The sequence below is a fragment of the Rhagoletis pomonella genome, unplaced genomic scaffold (assembly GCF_013731165.1).
Source record: "Rhagoletis pomonella isolate Grant_MI unplaced genomic scaffold, Rhpom_1.0 Rhpom_scaffold_00002, whole genome shotgun sequence".
Lineage (NCBI taxonomy): Eukaryota > Metazoa > Arthropoda > Insecta > Diptera > Tephritidae > Rhagoletis > Rhagoletis pomonella.
This window is the reverse complement of record NW_023458556.1, coordinates 60,334,577-60,344,409: the sequence shown is the minus strand read 5'-3', so window position 1 is coordinate 60,344,409 and position 9,833 is coordinate 60,334,577. Positions and strand designations below refer to the sequence as shown.

Sequence of the window (9,833 nt, the reverse complement as noted above, 5' to 3'; positions counted from 1 at the left end):
ATTACAAAAAAAAAAACATTCCTAACACTTTAGTAAATATTAATCTGATTATGGACTTAGTATTAATTAAAAAATATTTTCTTTTAAAATTGCGCAGGCTCGAAATTGATTTTAGCGCTATGGTCTAAACGGCTTTTTTTCTTAGAATTTTATGTAGAATCCGAATCTGCTAGGAACGATGTCGAAAAAAAAATTGGCCCGCCCTAATGTACATATATTAAAATATGTTTCTGCAGTTTCTTAAAGTGGCAAAATTCGTCAGTTGCCGTGTGGAAATGCTTCAAGGTAAATATGTACATATGTATGTATGTGTGTATGTACATGCATATGTTTGTTTAGATTACAATTGATTGCCCAATTAAAACCAAATAGATATACTGTGATGCCTTTCTAATTAATTAATTTGTCATATGCAATTTCTTTAATTTAATTTTTGGCTTTAGCATACTTAAGAATTACCAAACTGCTTCTACATGACCTCAAACACAGCAAATAATGTAATAAACAAGCAAAGTTATATAATATTATATAACAAACTTAATTAATTAAAAATAATAGTTCCAAAAATAGTAAAAATGGAAGGCATTTCTATGAAAATACTTGCAGTTTTAAAACTGCAATTACAAGATGAGCCCTTCACATTTGAAAGCATGTCAAGGCATATTTGTCATCAAAAAGTTATTTGTTGCATTGAATAATAACTACTACTACAATTAATTTAAATAAGCCTATTTAAATTTTATTATTAAATTATAAATAATTTGTATAAATGAGTATATAAATAATTTATTATTAAATTTTAATATTATTTTTTAAATTTTATTATTTAAATATAACGAGTTTTGTAGTCTTGCTTTAGTGGGAATACCAGAAATAAAAATAAATTTGTGTTTTTAGGGAGAGATATATAAATGTCTTTATTTTAGTTATTACAGTTTGAAAAGCTAATTACAAACTGAATAAACAAAAAACTAAGAAACTGAAATTCATTTATTGCAGTCCTTTCTACAAAATTCCATATAAAATGCACGGAGAATATTAAGCGCTTTGAGCGACCTCTAAATATTTTTTGATTTGAAAATAAAAAAAATATGGGTCTATTTTTTCGGTATAAAACAATTCCAGGGGGTGAGAGCATAAAAATTCCGACTTTACTTTTTCCCCCCCCCCCACATGCATTTTCGGACCACCCTAATGTAAATTAAATTAATTTTAAAGTAATTTATAAACTAGGAGAACGTCATAACTCGAAAAAATCCAAGATGCGAAAAAATTGCTCTAAACTTTTAGTCAGATTTTCTACTTGAACATAAACGGATAACCAAAAATTTATAAAAAAAAAAATAAAAAAAAATTAAACTTTGGTTTTTTTTTACATAATAAACATAAGAGACCATATTGCTTGCAAATATACATTTGTACATATCTTTAGTATAGTATGGAAAGGGCGTATCTCACATCGCCGCTGAAATGCAAAAAAGCCACAACTAAATAAAATTTTGTATTGCATAAAACGATGTGGGGACTTATAACTTTATGAAATGTTTCATAAGCAATCAAAAAATGAATTTATGATTTTTAGTTAGTTACGACATTTTGTATTTCAGCGACGATGTGAGTTATGCCCTTTCCATACTAATAATACAAAGTTAAAATTAAAAAAAAAAACATACTAACGACGAGAGAACTAATCTAAATTTTTATTATAATTTATTTCTGAGCTTAGCAACAGCAGTCGGGTTTTACTTAAGTAAAAATTTAGAAGCAAAATAGTAGAGCTAATTGGCTCTAAGCTATGAAAGTGGAAATACATATATGTATTTGTATTTATATGTGCATATTTATATGGATGTATGTATTTATCACTAGGCGAAAATTATTTGTCAACGCTAGAAAATGCTTTTATCGCTCAGCTATAAAAGCGCACAAACATACAAATTTCCAAGTCGTGAAGTTGGCACTTTGACAGCCGGTGATCAACAGCTGCGGTGTCCGAGTGGTTAAGGAGATGGACTTGAAATCCATTGGGTTCTACCCGCACAGGTTCGAATCCTGTCCGCAGCGGCGAATATAGTTTTTTATACGATTTTTTTCTTTACAAAATATAAGATTATGTAATTACACTCGAGAATTTGGTACAAAGTGAACATTTGCCAAGCAAATACATACACCAAAATTAAAAACAATTTCCACTATGAGAAGTGTATCTGCTGAATTAGTAAAGCCTAAAAGAGAAAAATGCCAAGCACAAATGTATGGCAATGGGTCAGCTGACGTACATACATATGTATGTAACGGGTGATTTTTTTGAGGTTAGGATTTTCATGCATTAGTATTTGACAGATCACGTGGGATTTCAGACATGGTGTCAAAGAGAAAGATACTCAGTATGCTTTGACATTTCATCATGAATTGACCTACTTTAGCTGCAGCAAACAACGGTTTTTTTTCGTTCAGATTAATTTCATTTTATTTGTTGCAGCGGATTTTGATGCAACACGGTTGTTGCATGTTGCTATCCGCGCAGCAAAATTACAAAACTCAATTTATGCTTGTGTTGGTGCGCAAGCGAGTAGTTGGGTGTATGTGTATGTGTGTGTGTAAACTGCGCGGCATTTACATTTTGTTAATTTGCAATTGTAACAGACGGTCTCAGCTCAGCTCATGCAACAGCGGCAGTGACAGCAGAAGAGGAGGCGGCAACATGCAAACGCTGTAGAGAGATGGTGCTGTGTTTTAATTTGTTACTGATGCGTCCTCTAAACGTGTATATTCAAGCGAGCTTGCATGTATACGTAAGCATATAAGTACCACAAGTATTTGGCTTGCAACTTTTGCGCGTTCTTCACTAAAGTCTTTTGTTTCATTTGCTGCCTACTGCTAATTGCTGCATAAATGCTACACTAACAACAGCAAGCACTACACACATATCTAAATGCATTTGCGTGCATTGCGAATCGGCTTGAGTTCATTCATTACATTGCCTTTTTTCTTCGTTTCATGCTATTTTTAATTGTACATATATAAATACTATACATATATATATGTCGTAATTATGTACATACATATATGTAACTGCCGCTCCTCCTTTTCAACTGCAACTCCTTTTTTAACTCCGTTTTGGTTTAATGAGCAAAAATTCAACTAATACTTCCCATATACCAAACGAAAGGAAATACATACTTGAATTTTTGACTAAAAAACTAAATGAAAATCATTCCAGCGGTTTTCAAACATTTTGGTAATAAAAAAATTCGCAAATTTTGCAACAATTTGTTGCCTTAAAATGCTCAGTTTTTAGTAAATTTATATAAAATTTGTACACAATAGCATTTCTATTACTCTAAAAAACTTATATTCCGAAAATCAAAGTTACGTCTGCAAAAGCTAAGTTGCTAAAGCACTTTAAAGGCTCAAAATTAATCCCAAATTGATCACTTATAAAAATAATAGATACGCGTTTTTGTGAAGCTCTTCAAATTACAACCACAACATTTGAACAAGGCATCCATACCGAATCGTAAGGCCGAGGCCACGCAATGAGCGGCTGAGCGGTGAGCGGCTTAAAATTGGAATATATGAAATACTACTGAAGTGGCCACGCAATGAGCGGCATTTCTGTATGACGCCGCTCACCGCCCACCGCTCAGCTCGTTGCGTGGCCTCGGCCTAAGACGTATTCTGCGGCTAAACAGAAAACACGGCTACATGTGTGTATGAAAATAAAGATACAATTGCGAAAAATGTATGTACATTAGGGCGGGTCAATTTGTATGGCATATTTTTTTTTTACTATAGGCGTAGAGGATTCTACGTGTACTTCTACGCGAATTTGCCGAAGAAACCATGGGTCTAAAATCAATTTGGAGCTTGCCAAATTTCGAAAATAAGTTTCCCTTACTAAGCAATTTGCTGTAGTTTCGTAAAGAAGCGCTTTAATTTTTTATAAAAACATGGTATAAGAGGTTTCTGGTGTGAGTAATTTATTTCTAGGCTTATCTTATTTCTTAAACATCCGTCAGAGGGCGCAAAAGTGAAAATTTTCACATTTTCTTATTTATTTTTTTTTCATACAACTAAAATTCAGTACAGAATACATATGTACATATGTTGTATGTATAAGAAATTAAAATTTCTTAAACATTTCCATTTCAAATCGAATTTTTACTAAATTAATTACAGTCACTGACAAAATTTAGTATCCGGTGATTTTTTTTTAATATTCATATGTGGACTGTCTGTAGATAATGAGTGAAAATATATACCTATGTACATACATATGTATGCATTTGGTATTGAATTTTAGTTGTAAGAAAAAAATTCAAGAAGTAAAATATACAAATACAAATACAAATACCAAAGAACCCCTTATAGCATGTTTTTATACCTAATTTAGGCACTTATTTACAACACTACAGTAAATTGATAAGTACAATAAGCCTATTTTCGCAATCTGGCAAACTCCAAATTGATTTTAGCGCCATAGTTTCTTGCATTGCAAGTAAAATCCTTCTATGACCCGCCCTAATGTACATAAATGCGTAAATACATATGTATATCGTATTCAATGCAGTATATTCTCTTAAATACAAATATTTAAATATGCAACAATAAGAATTTTACAATGAGCATATTTTTAAACTTTATATGTTTTTTCATTTATCTAACCATTTTTTACACTTAGCAACAAAAAATGCAGAAAAAGTAACCAAAATTATTAATAAAAAGATTATTGTTTAGCACAACTCTTAAAAACTGAGAAAAAGAATTTATTTCTTTTCATTAAAAAAGAAATTAGTACCGCAGCCGGTAGGATTCGAACCTACGCTCCCAGAGGGAATCTGATTTCGAGTCAGACGCCTTAACCACTCGGCCACGACTGCTTCGAAGTAAAAGCCGCCAAAGTGCACACACGATGCCGTCCCATTCTTTCCTATGTAGTGGATAGGATTTTTGTAAATAAGTACGTGCATATTGTATGTACATATGTACATACATACATACTTATCTGTACCTACATACGAGATATGAATAATCTAAAGAATGCAAACAAATGTTAACAACAAACTTTAAAAGTTTACTTTACCAAGAAAAAATAATAACAAATGATAATAAGTAACAACAAAAATATTGTGTACCCTTAGATAAGATGCAAAAATGCGGCAATGCCGCTTATGAAAGGGAAATTACGATTTCTTTGTCAATGGTATGGACAAACAGCAAAACAGTCAATTCAGTAAGTTCAGTGTCGAAGCGCGTATTTTATAGTTAACAGTGATTTTCGAGTCGTAATAAAGGTAGAGAATAAGGAACTTGAGAAGCTTTAAAGTGAATGTTTTTACTGAAACATTTTAAGCTAGTTTTAAATGAAAAGCTAATATGTTTTTATTAATTTGGCTACAGTGAAGACGTGACGTAATTTTGTCTGAAATCTTGTGTAATTTCTTCTGAGAAGAGGATATTCTTGTGTGTCTTCTAACTCTAACTTTAAAGTATAAACGCATCTCCTGAAAAAGCATTTTTCTAAGTTAACATATCTTCGGCTCTGTTTGCTGTAATTCCACACTCCAAAGAAATGAACAGAGATAAGAGATAGGAGATTAAAAATTAAAATTAGAATTGAGAATCAAATTAGGATTAAGATGTACTTAGATGTAGATTTAGACGAACATAACTATAAAACTGAAGATTAAAGTTGCAAACAGATTGAAAGCAAAGCTGAAAATGGAGATGAAGATTTAGCTGAAGGCGAATTGCATGCAACTGACAACATACACAACATCTTCATCTCCGGTTTTGCTCGCACTTTGCTAACTTTCGCAAAAAATTAATTTGCTTACCACGGCAACGTTTTTCGCCTTCAGATTCAGCTTCGTCTATGTGTTGTTGCTCACCTCGCTCCACCTCAACAATGCAAACTAACTCACCTCAACTCAACATTACCTACCTCAACTCACCACATTTTAACTCAATTCAATTCAACTTGTCTCACCTCAACTAATCTCACCGCAATTCAACTCACCTCATCTCATCTTAGATCATTGAAGCAAATCACAAATAAATTTTATTCCTGAATTGATTAACGAATAAAATCACAAATAAAATGGAATTTTTTAATTGTGTCTTGATCAATTTATGCGTTCAATCACCAGTTTCTAGTCAATAGTTTGTGTTGAAAATCGATTTTGAGACTATTTGGTATTTACATCTCTAGTCTCTTAATAAAATCACTCATTTGTCAGCTTTCAGCAGGTCACAAAAAGAAAAATGTGGAGGAATAGATAATCGCTTTCTTTTTATCTGCAATAAAGGTAAAAATAAAGTGAGGAAATATTTGTGTAGTAACAATTTCATTAGAAAATATATGAACCTAAATACTTCAGTATCAAAATAATTAAAAGAATGTAAGAAAAATATTTTGCCCTAATAAAACAATAAGATTTAAAAATTAAAAAAAAAAATTAAAAATTTAGCATTTTAAATTGAAAAAGTTAACTGCACTTCTGTATCCAAAGAAAAATAAAAAAATGTCGCTTACGTTATACATATGTATATGATCTCAATATATTTTTTCTTGTAAATAAAATCGCAGATATTAACCTAGCCAGCAAAAAATCCGAAAATGTATCCAAAAACGAAAAAAAAGTTGATGAAATGCGGATTTTTGTCCGTTTTCCCATTCCATTGTCGAATACTTTGACGATCCATTTTTCCACTAACACCGCAGAAACATACATATGTACAGACAGGAACAGAAAATTGTTTTGAAACAGATACGTTTTTGACTGTTTTTCTGAAATTGGTCTTATTGAAATTTTTGATCAATACGATTTCTTCTGCACTTCACAGATGCTTTTTCATGGTTCGAAAAAAAGTATCAGTAAACGTAGAATACGTGGTAATATTCAGATTGAGTTTTAAACCCATTTCAAGTGCTACCCATCTTTTACTAGGGGTCTTCTCAGGCGAAGCTTTTTTATTTAAATTTTATAGAGACTTACGTTGGTGGCATGAAGCTTTTGCCTGAAAAGACCCCTAGTATATATTTCCGAAGAATAATCTTCTAGAATATGTCAATACTCTAACAACCTTACAAATTGCACGAAAATATTTTCCATGAAATTTTACTACATATGTCTTAACCTTTAATTTCGCTCAGACATTTATTTTAACCATTTTTACTTAGGCCGGGACATAAAAACTTTAGTAGGCCATAAATAAAAAAAAATACGAGCCAACTTTTGCAAATCCATCGAGTGTTTTAATATTGAATGGGTATATTTTCAGAAAATATGAGCAAAGTCCGGACTGGTTTCGGCTGTCGCACAGTGCTATATGTGATGTTTTATACAATTAGATGCATACATACGAGTATATTATGTAATGCTAGATAAGTATCTAAATTTAAAAGGACTATTTAGACTAAGTACATACGCACAGAAAAACCGAAAAAATGATATCTAAAATAAAACTTAAGTCAGGTCATGTCAAGGAAATCAACAAAATCTTAAGGAATAAAGTGAATGAATTACATATTTATATGAGTATATGTATGTATATTTAGTCAACGATTATATTAAGTTTACATACATATGTACATCTGCTTACGAATACCAACTTACTGACTCATAAATTACGTATGAAATAATGTTTGATGTTAAATGGGTAATATGTATGCGTCGACTTTCTACAGAGCAGATAAATACGTGTCTGACGCGCACCTTTTCCCACATACTTATACATACATACATACAAACATACATTTGGATACATATGTAAATATGTATATTTTTGTTGAAAATCGTATTTTACTTGTTTTTTCCCGCAATCACCCACGCATTTAGCCACCCATGCACCCATTTGAGCTACTGGCGGCTACCCGACGCATTTTGGATCGATAAAATTCGTCTACGTAAGCTTTATATTTACTATGTTCAGTATGTAGTGGCGAAAAGAATATATACATATACATATTTAGTAGGATTTGTTGCTGTAGAAACATTTGTTTTGAATGTGTATAAGAGGCTACTGAGCATTTAGCAGCGTACATACATATATACACTGGCGGCAGATATAATATTTAGACTCGTCGTACTTTGAAGAATTTTGGCTATATTTCTTTAGTTTATTTTATGTTTAATATTTTTTTATAAAAGCCCAGGTAGTTATAGAACAAGCACCATATAAATCCGATTTTCAAACTTTGAACAAAAATTAGTAAAATTCGAAAAATTTTCACTTTTTATTCAGAATTTTTAGCAAAATGCAGTGCATTCTCTTCCATATAAAAAAAATTGTCGAGCACTCTTTGTATGGGAAAGTAGCATAAGTTCGGGCGAAACTGATCTTTATATACCCGGCGCAGGTATCAAATATCGTCGCTTCAACTTCCTCTAAACTACCTTTGCATGATGAGCAGGGGGGTTTTTCAAACTTTTTCGATAATGTGCTGAATTAGAATTAATGAAATCATTAAACCAAGTTTGGTAGAAATCCCTAATGTGGTTACCGAGATATACCTTGTAGTCATAAAGTGGGCGGTGCCACGCCCAATTCCTAAAAGTCTATAGCAGTTTTATTTATTAATAAGAGATTATTGTGACTATGAACTTTGAGCGTCCTCAATTATTGAAATATCGGAGTTTTCGGATGTCTGAAATTCACCGTTATACGGGAAGTGGGTGTAATTTTATTCCGATTTGAATAATTTTCAACGAATTTATTCCTTGTACTAAGGTTATTAAGTGCACCGAGTTTGATAGAAATTGATGAATCAGTTACCGAGATACACATTTGTAGTCATAAGGGGGCGGCGCCCCGCCCATTATCCAAAAATATATAATAATCTAATTTTGTACTAAGTGGTTATAGATTTTGAGTCAATTAGCATCAGTAGTCACTGATTTATCGTAGTTTTCGTGTTTCTGTAAATTATCGTTATATGGGAGGTGGGCGTGGTTTATTGATCGATTTCAAAGATTTTCAACAGATTTCTTAGCTAGGGCCTAGGCAAGGTTCGTACCGAGCTTGGTAAGGATTGGTGAAGGGGCTACTGAGATACAGCATTTCATCATAAGTGGGCGGGGTAACGTCCATTTCCCAAAAAATTTCATAATAATATTATTTTTTACTTTCGACTTTACATACTCATTTTCAACAATTCGGATCTAATATATACTGAAAAATCGTAGTTTTTGCATTTTTCGAAAATACCATTTTCAATACCAACCTACATACCGAATTTCATTGAGATATCAAAATTTTCGCTCGCGATATCGTGTACACGGACGGACGGACAGACAGAGATAGCTTAATGGACTTCTCTATTCATTCTGAGCATTTATGTATACATTTTTCTATATCTACCTCAGTTCGATTTGGCTGTTACAAACAACCGTTATGTGAACAAAGTTAATATAACCTTGCGCACAAGTGCGCTCGGGTATAAAAATGCGTGACAACGTTAGCAAAAAAAATTCTTAAAAATCAACGTTATTTTGTAGCCAAATGAAACTTGCTCTTTATTACACTAAAATTGAATAGGCTAAAAAACTGCATACAAAATTCTGAATAAAAGTTTGGAATTTTGATGAAAATTGGTCACATTCTTATGATTTTTATACAAAGTTTGCAAAGTGGATTTATATGGCGTTTGTTGTATAACTATTAAACATAAAATAAATCAAAGAAATATAGCCAAAACTGTCTATTATATCTGCCGCCACTGTAACGGGTGATTTTTTTGAGGTTAGGATTTTCATGCATTAGTATTTGACAGATCACGTGGGATTTCAGACATGGTGTCAAAGAGAAAGATGCTCAGTATGCTTTGA

At 32.0% G+C, this 9,833-nt stretch overlaps 2 non-coding genes across 2 annotated transcripts; one reads left to right on the top strand and one right to left on the bottom strand.

Moving 5' to 3' along the window:
* The first annotated feature begins 1,982 nt into the window (after nt 1–1,982).
* Nucleotides 1,983–2,064, top strand: Trnas-uga. The gene has a single exon. It is a non-coding gene; the product is annotated as a tRNA-Ser (tRNA).
* Nucleotides 2,065–4,801: 2,737 nt separating this feature from the next.
* Nucleotides 4,802–4,883, bottom strand: Trnas-cga. The gene has a single exon. It is a non-coding gene; the product is annotated as a tRNA-Ser (tRNA).
* Nucleotides 4,884–9,833: the final 4,950 nt, after the last annotated feature.